The sequence below is a fragment of the Boleophthalmus pectinirostris genome, unplaced genomic scaffold, assembly GCF_026225935.1.
Source record: "Boleophthalmus pectinirostris isolate CB_2022bp ecotype Guang Dong unplaced genomic scaffold, ASM2622593v1 HiC_scaffold_18, whole genome shotgun sequence".
Classification (NCBI taxonomy): Eukaryota; Metazoa; Chordata; class Actinopteri; order Gobiiformes; family Gobiidae; genus Boleophthalmus; species Boleophthalmus pectinirostris.
Window position 1 is genome coordinate 40299030 of NW_026571133.1, and position 10775 is coordinate 40309804.

Here is a 10775-nt window from a genome sequence, read left to right on the forward strand (position 1 = left end):
CTTTGGTTGAGCAAGAGCTGCGTGGTTTAAAAATAGTAGGATGATGTAGATGGGTGGTAATGAGAATGAAACAGCACTTTTTTTTGTAGAAAATAATCTGCAGCACGCCCATACTACCATACTAGACTACTACTACTACTACTACTACTATACAGCTCTTTTCCACCTTCAAGACACTCAAACCTATTCCAAACCTCAAGGAACCACTCTCACATTCATTCACGAGTGTACGCAGACACTGGGGGCGAAGTGGTGGGTCAAGTGTCTTGCCCAAGGACACGACAGCATTCATCTGTGGGAGCAGGATTCAAATCGCCTGATTCATCAGTCGGTTTCACTTCGTAGAAACCGTTTGACCTCGCACTGTTAGAATTAGTTCGCTCGACGGCAGGGTACTTTTTGTCATTTAACCAATCGCTGCTATTTAGTCGTCACTTATGTAATTCACTGCTAACAGGGCTAACTGGTATATTAAGCTTTTCCCAAATCCCGTAGGAAGAAGAGCAATAACATCTTTCCCCTTGATGAAATTCACCAAACATTCTCTTTGTTTTCTGACTTTAAATCCTCGATCTTGGGAATCATTGACAACACAGAATATATGGACTCTTCGCTGATTGGCTGGTGCCTGAACTTGATTGATTGATTGATTGCATTTATATAGCGCCTTTCAAGATACCCAAAGTGCTTTACAGTTCATTATTCAGTCACTCCACACTCAGTGGTGGTAAGCTACTACTGTAGCCACAGCTGCCCTGGGGCAGACTGACGGAAGCAAGGCCGGCAATCTGCACCATCGGCCCCTCCGACCACCATCATCACTCATGCTCACACCACTTTCATTCTAGGCAATGTGGGTGAAGTGTCTTGCCTAAGGACACAATGACGACGTTTTTTGCCACTGGCGCCCCCCTGTGGCACCTGGAATTCCTAGCGGTCTCCATCCAAGTACTACCCAGGCCCAGCCTGCTGAGCTTCTGAGATCTGACGGGATCAGGCTTTTACAAGCCGGTATGGCCACTTGCACTTCTGGGGTTTTTGTGAACTGTCTAGTGTATTTTGATTCCTGACCTAGTTGCTGGAGAGAAATTAAATTGGGTGGAGGCACTAGGTGGCGCCAGCCTGGCTATGATTCAAACTGCCAAGCTTCGGATTTGTGGACAAACACTTAACTGAGCTGAACTGTATAATACAATAGTATTATAGTAAATCGCACGGTTGCATGCTGCTATTCCGACATGCCGCTATTTAGACTTTGACATCTAATTGTCGGAGTAGCAGCATAAACATTGTTTGTCAAGTGTCCCACTACTTCAATGTTTTGTCTTTCATTGTCTGAGTAGCGGCACTTTACTATTTTTCAAACATTTCGCTTGTAACCGTGCCATGTACGATCATACTATTGCATTATACTGTTCAGTTCAGCTCAGTTAAGTGTCTGCCCACTGTCGCGAAGGTTAGCGGTTTGAATCCTGCTCCCACAGATGGATGCTGTCGTGTCCTTGGGCCAGACACATGACCCACCATTTCGCCTCCCAGTGTCTGCGTACATTTGGAAAAGAGGTGTATAATAATAGTAGTAGTAGTAGTAGTAGTAGTAGTAGTAGTATTAAACTGGTAGTGCTAAGGACCCACCAAGCAGTGATCAGAGCCGGGATTGAACTCCTACCACAGAGCCTCATTCAATAACACTGCAGTAGATACAAAAGACTTCGGTTTGTAATAATGTAAAAGCCTTTATTGCTTTATTGATATTATATGACTACAGGGAAATTATAGAGGAAACCATCCATCCATCTTCTCCTGCTTTATCCGGGTCGAGTCGAGGAGGCGGCAGTCTGAGAAGGCATGCCCAGACTTTTCTCTCTACACACACTTTTTTTTTGTACATATACTCTATATTTAAGTTTTGAGCCTGTTCTGATCTGTGATATTTAGAAAGTACTGAACCACTCTTACACAAATCACACTTTCAAGAACAGAAAAACAACAATAAAAGACTACTGGATATTAATTCTTAACACATAACACGTTTCGATCATGCTATATTTGCTGACATATAGGCTCTATTCACGCTTACGTCACAAACTAGGAAGACATTTGGAAGCATGCGATTACAACTTCTGGTGTAGTTCCGACACTGGGCTCACTGATCGGACTGTGATAAAACCCGTTGAAGTAAATGTGATCAGCGGTAAAATGAAGACTGCATATGTATGTGCTGTTTGAATCATCTTGAGTTGAATTTGGCGCCTCATCTCTTCTAATTACATGTAGCCAGTGCGCTCTGAGTTGTGTGTCGGTGTGGAAATGATGCAAACTGAGGTATGGTTGTAATTGTTGATTAGCTGTACATAATGGAACCATACAATGACATGTATATAAACAAGACTGGGACATTTTCTTATTTTTCTTAGATTTTGTCAGATTTACTATCGTGAACAGAGCCCGCTGGAAGTTGTCATCGTATGTTTCCAAACGTCTTCCTGGTTTACAGCATAAGTGCAAATAGAGCCCATTAAAGGGACAGGCTGGAATTTTGGACATAGGACCTTATTTTCTAGTTAGAAAGTTCCAGAGTGTTGAAGACGTGTGGAGACACTTTTTTAAATATTCCATCCAGCCTTTGTATTTGCAGAGGTCGCTGGTGCTAGGCTAGTGCATGTCAACGGTCATAGTTATCCTGCCACTAAAAACAGTTTTACCCACTCCACAAAACACCCAAAGCAAATCTGTTACTACACCAGACTGTCCATGTAAATGTCTGTGTTGATGGAATAATTTTAGAAGTAAAACCAACCTTGGATTTGAAGGACTTATGTCTGAGCAGCAGCAGCGAGTTGTACTTCCTGATAGAAAGCTCGGCAGCGGCGGACTGATATCAACTATCTTAGCGGCAAAGTAAAATTCCGCTGCTGCTGAGAAAATTAGTCCCTCAATATGTGACAATTTGATTCCTTGCGAAGCAAGGTTACTTTTATTTCAGACATTATTCTATCAACACAGACATTTACATGGACAGTCTGGTGTAATAATAGATTTGCTTCAGGTGCTTTGTGGAGTGAGTAAGACTGTTTTTAGTGGCATGTTAGGTTAGGTTGCTTTATTTCGTACCCGTAGGTAAATTTGTTTTGCAGATTTGAGAGGCAGGTCCCATATTTTCCATTTCATTCATCCACATTATATACAATAAAGACGTCTAAAAACACAATTACATAAAAAAGTGTTACAGTGCTCCAGTGCAGAATGGTTGCACGTCTGCAAACCTGACTGAACCAGGTCTAAACTATAACTAAACCAGAACTAAACCAGGATCTCATCCAGACTCTGATTGTTTTTTTTGTTTTTTTTACTTTTAAGGCTCATCAATAATTGTCAATTTTCCAGAATTGATTTTCATTTTGAGCCGAACGACGAAGAGGTTAGGATAACTATGGCCATTGACATGCACTAGTCTAGCACCAGTGACCTCTGCAAATACAAGGACTGGATGGAACATTTTAAAAAGTGTCTCCACACGTCTCCAACACTCTGGCTCACTAGGAAATGAGGTCCTGTGTCAAAAATTCAGAACTCTGAGTCCCCCCTCACCTTGATCTCGGTGCTAACTCCCCTTCAGAGCGCTATCACATTACAATCAGCGAGCATCCATTTAATGAACTACACATCGCGTGAGGTTTGTGAAGTTTGAAGTGAGTGTGAGTTTTGGACAGGATCTTACAGCTTATCATAAGGAGAGTTTGAATAGTGGACAGTAGAGCTCGCTAGATTACTCAGACATGCTTTCTGACATGGTAGAAAGCTATAAAAAGCTGATTTCGCATAATACCCCCCCTTTAAAAAACTGTATTTCTAAAACTACAGTTACTTTTTCTCGAACTATCTGATTTATTTAACATGGATAACTAAAATCTCCCTATTGCTGTGCACCAAAATGACTTCCAACATCACCGGACGCCGTATTTAGCCTCGCATTGTCACAAACCACTGACTGACGCCCTCTTACAATTAATATTTCATCGCGTGATATCTCTCAGTTTCATATGAATCCTTGAACTCTTTGAACCAGTCTTTTGGGACATGCTTTCAGATTTCGGTTTCTTCAGAAGTTGTACTCGTCTTCATATACTTCCCAAAACTACTAAGTCTACAGTAGCCTCATTCATATTTCAAGGCAAGGAGCCAGCTACAAAACAAGGATCTGGGAGAGAAGACGAGACAAAGAGAGGATGATAGAAGCTACGTCTGGTCGCATTGGTGTAAACTGTCACTGGTTAAAACGCTGTTGTAAAGAGGTGCAGCTATCAGTTTGTACCTTCATAAATCTTCCATATGAGGGGTGGAAGAGTTCCTGGCCAGTGCGTTTTTGTTTTGATGGAATATTCACCGTTTGTCTTTCTGTTTTTAATCCGATTGCCAGACGTGGATAGTGCTCAGTTACATATACTCGATTACATTTAATTGACTGACTTTTTGAAGAAATTGTACTTTTCTAGAAGCATACTTTTACTCCTACTTGAGTGATATTTTAATGAAGTAACAGTACTAGGTTGTTCTTTCCACTCTGAAGAAGTCCACATGTGACAAAAGCTTTTATTCTGACAATATAAAATGATTGGAACATTTGTGTTTCTTGCACCGCTGCTTCAGATATCATTTAGTTTGTCTTATTTTGTCTGTGTACTTCAAAAATCACAGATTCTCTCTCTTTTCTCTCTACCTTTGTACTCTTAGTTGACTTAATTTCTTGGACCAATACTTTGTACATCTATTTTAAAGTAATGTTACCCTCACTAGTCAGATATTTGCTTACTCTCCCTTCTGGCGATGGTGCAAATAGTGACCAGGAGTTAGTATAGATTGAATGAAAATACAGTGTATTTCTGGAATCTGCCAAAAAAATAAAAAATAAATAAAAATAAGTGCATAAATGTTCTTGTGAATGAATGAAAATGAAAGTGTTGGGGCAAATAACCATGCTTATGTGGTGTATAACTATGATGTAACTGATGTGCTGCTCTACAGTTATTGATGTATTGCTATATTTTATTATTGTACTATTATAATTCAATATACAATGACCCACAAAACAGCGACTAGATTACAGCTGAGGGATGCAGAGATAGGTTCAGTTCATGTACAAGATATTCTGTTTCTATCTATATGCCTAATCAATGACCTAAATAGGGCAAGGACTTATTGATAGGGATATGCTGACTCACAACTGATCACCCTGATCACACCAGCGAGACTCTCGTAAGGGGAGTGAGATGAATCCGGGGGATCCTTGTCACAATCGGATAAGATTGTGCAACATGTCAAGAGGCCTGGCTGACCTGTGCACCAACGAAGAGGCACTAAGTCGCCTCCCACTATAGTTTGCGTATAAAAATAATTGTATAGGCGTAAATTTTCAGTCTCTGCATGGGAATGTCAGCACAGACTCCTTGTATGTATGTATGTATGTATGTATGTATGTATGACTAATATTGGAATAAGTAAATTATCTGGACTTTATTTCTGTTTCAAGTGTTTTTTTTGTTAGTTTTTAATCTAAGCAAAAACTAAGGAGCACGTGAGGAAAAGATTGTTCTCAAACAAAAGAAAACATGCTTTTTACACACTTTATTATGAATTCACTTTAAACTTAATAAAGCACATGATACTTAACTATTATAGACTTGATTATAGAATGTGATTTTCAACATCATAAATCATAGTATTTTCTTTTATATTGCCTTGTATTCGTATATGTGTGTAATCCAGGTAGGTCCCATAGTGATCCATGGGTTTATACTGGTCTATGTGCTTGTCATGGCCCGGGCCGTGGCTCGCCCTGCACCTTTCTGCTGCTCTCCTCTCTCCCTCCAGGTGTCCTCTGCTCTCTCAGGTGCCCTGCCTGCCGGCTCCACCCCCTAATTACAGTGGGACGATAAAAGGCCTGTGGGTGCACGTCTCTCTCTCTTTTCTCCTCCTCCTCCTCCTGCTCCGCCCCATCCTCCAGGCCACCACACCACCAAGACCACCACGACCACTAACATCATGTTTTTAATAATAATAATAAATGCTGTTCAAATGGGTATCGTTTGGATACTAGTTTTAATATTAATGTGTAGCTGATTTTTGATACTTTTGACAAGCCTAACATGAGGAAGGAATGAATTCATAATGAAAAAAAAAAAAGTTTATTAAGACCAAGCCTGAGTAAGTACCCCAACTCCAAACCTAACCCCTAATTCTTAATTAATTCTTAATTCTAAGGGTATAGTTTTCTGAATGTTTTGCATTGTACAGTGGTCCCTCGTTTAAGGCTGTAAAACCCCTCTTTCTTAAAACTTATTGCTGCTGTTGTCCTGTTATTTTCCTCCTTCTTTATGTAACTAACAGAAGATTACCGTGTTTTCCGGGCTATTAGGCGCTCTGGATTGTAAGGAACACTGTAACTGAATGGTTTATTTTCAAAGTTTTTTCACAAATAAACCGCACCGGACTTTAAATGAAACACAACAGTTAGATGGGTCAGTGGGACTTTGTTTGGCGCGTTCACGGTGACTCTGGGCTTTGTTCAGTTGTGGCGTGTAGGGAGGGTGCTGTCTGGGACCAACGGATTGTCGGCGTGTTCGCAGTGACTCAGTTGTTCAGTTGTGTCTAGAAGTGGCACATTGCACTCACTTTCTCGGTTCGTTCCTTCGTTTCGTTCCTCGTCTGCATGGCGTGATGAGTGTGTCTGTGGGTGTGTTTCACTGTGCGGTCGCTGTCTGCTCCGTGTGTGTTTGCGTGCACTGCGGGTGGTGCGGCTTTGTAGTTTACTGAAGTCGTGCTGGGACACCTGAGTGGGTTCGTGTATGGGGCGCTCTGGATTGTGGGGCGCGCAGTCGTTTTTGATGGGGTTGGAGGCTTAAGAGCGCACCTTATAGCCCGGAAAATATGGTAATTTATTCCATAATGGAGCCCTACAGCGCAGAGTCCTGCACGGGTCCATTTTTGGAGACACGCACCCGCGCAGTACAACAAGGCTGCGAAAGGTGAACCGTGATATAGCGAAGGACGACTGTAATATGTATATTGTTCCTGAGTTCCACTTGTGGTCTATAATGGACGAACACACTGTGCATTTGTGTGCATGTGAGAAGTGAGTGAGAACTGCTCTGAGAATGCTACAAATGAATTGCCCTGTGGAATCAATAAAGTTTTCTGAATCTGAATCTAGCCCCTTAACTAGAAGTGCTTTACCTGATTTTTACTTTCACTGTTACTGTTCATTTTATGATTTACTACAGCAGAGTTTTGCCATCATGGTAATGCTAACAACAACTAGCATGCTAACAGTGCACTGCCTCACATGCAATGATTAATGTCTCTTAAAAGCAGAGTTCTACTCCTTTAAATACAAAGTGCACAGTGTATTTCATTGTATAGGCTTGTCTAGGAGATTATCAACAGCATTTTGACAGTTTTCTTATTACAGACGATGTACTTATTTTGCATACCTTGAAAAAGCAGTTAAGTTGATGATGATCTTGAAGATGATTTATCGCCCAGTGTATATTAACTAGTGAATATACATTGGTATTAAAATTGCTGTAAAGAAATGCGTATTTAAGATAATAGTTTGTTTTGGGTGCCAGTCTTCACCAATGATCTTTCCGACCACCACACTCACAGTTTGCATGTTCTCCTCACAGACTGTATAAAGAACTGAGTGATTCACTTACAACCAAATGAAGCCAATTGAGGCCAGCAACTAGCGGCTTATTTGGAGCTATGTTCGAGTGCACAATAAAAGAGCCAATTAGGAGCGAGGTTTTTGAAGGTACTCACCCCTTCACTTAGCAGCGAGGATCGATGGCTATCAGTCAAACTTAGCTGGAGCTAGTCTTAGCAATTATGTTTCTAATATTCATATCTTGATTTTGGGACAGAATAGTGAAATAAAAACACCAGACTTATGTAAAGTGGGTTACAACCTTTTTTTTTTTTTTTTGGAATCAGAGTCAGTGGAGCCGAAACGCGCCCATACTCAATTATTATTATCATTTAATTTTTATTTTTTTACAGTCAGTGGTTCTCCATGTGCATTCTACGGTTGTCAGAAGTATCAGTACTAAAAGTAATATCAAAACTAGACACTCATTTGAGTTTAGGTACAGCAAAAAAACACATTAACAGGACAAATTCTGAGCTTTCCTGAACAGTTTTAATGCCATTTTGAGCTTTATCAAAACTAATACAAGATCTCATGGTAAGATACAGCAAGTAAGTAGTATTATTTGTGTATGAAAATAACATTATATTACTAAAAAAAAAAAAAGGAGAGGGATCTGGCTGCAGACCTCCAGAGGACTTTCATGTGACTCCATCCACAGGTCCCTAAAAGTACAAAACAAACAAGGCCATACCAAAAGACCACCAAAGTCCACTGTTTCCTGACCACTGTTTTCAATGTTATGTTACTAAAGATGACTTTATTTTACACTGAAAACAAACCCAAACCCTTTTCTTAACTTTAACTACAGTATAACAGATTTGTGACACAGGGCCTACGGTAACGCATTCATGGACAAATGTCATATAATATACCTATGTTATTTGTATTAATGCTCTATAGTGGGAGCCTTATTTGATAGAAGATATAGGCCTGTCGGAATGAGCTACCTCTACCCAAATTCATATAAATGAATGAATAATGGTGATTCTACAGTGGGAGCATTATTTGATGATTAAATTAGCCTGTCAATATGTGCTGCTTTTAGTCAGAGCCCTATTTGAGCAGAACACAACTGTCCAAATGAACTCATATTCATATAACTGAATTGAAAATGTACATAACTAAGGGATAAAGTTTGATCACCGTGTGCAAACAACATCAAACCCGTGTCTCTAATCCAAAGAAATATGTTGTCAAACTGGAAAGGTCAAGGTTTGGCTTTATTGGATCTATACAACTGTAAACAGAAAAGCGTAAAATAGCTTATTTCGACAGGATAGTGAGAATAGACGTCACTGTCGATTTAGGCTGCGGGTAGGTCATTTTGACAGAACAGCAGAATTACGTGACAAATGCTAAAAGTTTTCCATAAATATTTTTAAACAATACAAATGTGTGCAATTTTTATTATGTGCAAATAAGAATATCTAATAAGTGCTGCACTCTATAAAAGTGCAATGTAAATATATATAAAGGGCAAAGTGAATGAAAGTGCACGTGTGAATACAGTTGTCCCCTGCTATATCTTTCGCGGTCTCGCTGTTTCACAGATTTTTTTTGTGCAATTTTGCATGCTTTTTTTTACAATGTATGAACGTGCGTTGTGTTCTTCCCCCTGCCTCCTGATTGGCTGTGGACCATTGTCAATCAGTCTCCTCCATGTCATGTGTCCTGTACAGTACAGAATGTGTTCAGCTGCTAAATTTACTCAAATGTTCGATCGCTAGCGATGTGATTCTGGACAAGTTTTTTACCGACAAAAGCCACAATGTTGATGATTCTGCACCCAAAAGTCAGAGGAAGATGCAAACCATCGCACAAAAAGTTGGACTTCTGGACATGCTGAAGAAAGGTAGAAGGAATTGTCTTGCAGTACGAGAAAATAGTTGCTGAAACGGGCAGGTTTCAATGTTCTGGAACACAGCGCAAAAGTTGGATATAATCTCGGATTAATGGATGGGACCCATGCAGGACTCTGCACTGTAGGGCTCTATTACGGAATAAATTAATCTTTGGTTCGTTACTTAAAGAAGTTGACTACGTTGCGAATTTCACCTATATTTATTACCTTATTTTTACAACGTAACACCTGCGATAAACAAGGGACCACTGTTCACATTTATACTGTAACCAACGGCCTGTTCCTTACAGGTAGGGTCCTCTGGGTGAAGGTCTGCAGCCAGAAGCTAGTTTTATCTTCATCTTGGTATCATAATCACTATTGAGTATTGTGTCATTTCCTTAGTACCGAAATCAGAGACTGTATTTATAACTGTACACAGCCAACCCGCTCACCGCCACGTTCCAAACAGTGATCATGGGGGCACCTCTGGCTCCATCGACTCTGGCTCCAATTGACTTTACATTGAGAAACATCACTCCTCACTCTGTAACTGCTGCAGCGAGCCTCATCATCTTGGGCTTAAAGTTACAGCTCGGAATTTTGGACAAAGGACCTAATTTCCTCGTGAGCCAGAGTGCTGGAGACGTGTGGAGACACTTTTAAAAAAATATTCCATCCAGTCCATTTACAGAGGTCGCTGGTGCTAGGCTAGTGCATGTCAATGGCCATAGTTAGCCTGCCACTAAAGAAAATCTTATCCACTCCACCCGAAGCAAACCTATTATTACACCAGACTCTTGATGTAAATGTCCAAAATTCCGGCCTGTCCCTTTAAAATGTTCATGTCAATCCACTCTAAATGGTCCTTTAGTTGTTATTTCATTATTTTGTCAGTAAATAAATTCCTATTCCTACTTTGGACCTGGCTCCAAAATCACCCTGTAACCACTTGCTTCGACTTTGACTGCAGCCGCTTCCTTACTCCGCTTCTTAATACAGTCTGTGAGCTAAATATTCACTCTCTTTCTATTGTCTTAAATCCAAACAGTAAAATCTACTAGTGCACACACATTTTCTGCTCCCCGTAAATGTAGTCTACCATTTAACGCCTACCCTCCATTCAATCTGACAAGTAGACTCTTGACGAAAAGCTCTTTACCTCGAGGCGTTTCTGAAGCAGCCAATGAGGTATTGTTTGATCAAATCTACACTCAGGAATTAAAG

At 40.4% G+C, this 10775-nt stretch overlaps 1 pseudogene; it reads right to left on the bottom strand.

Annotated features, from left to right (window-relative positions):
* Positions 1 to 909: 909 nt before the first annotated feature.
* Positions 910 to 1025, bottom strand: LOC129409096 (5S ribosomal RNA; annotated as a pseudogene).
* Positions 1026 to 10775: the final 9750 nt, after the last annotated feature.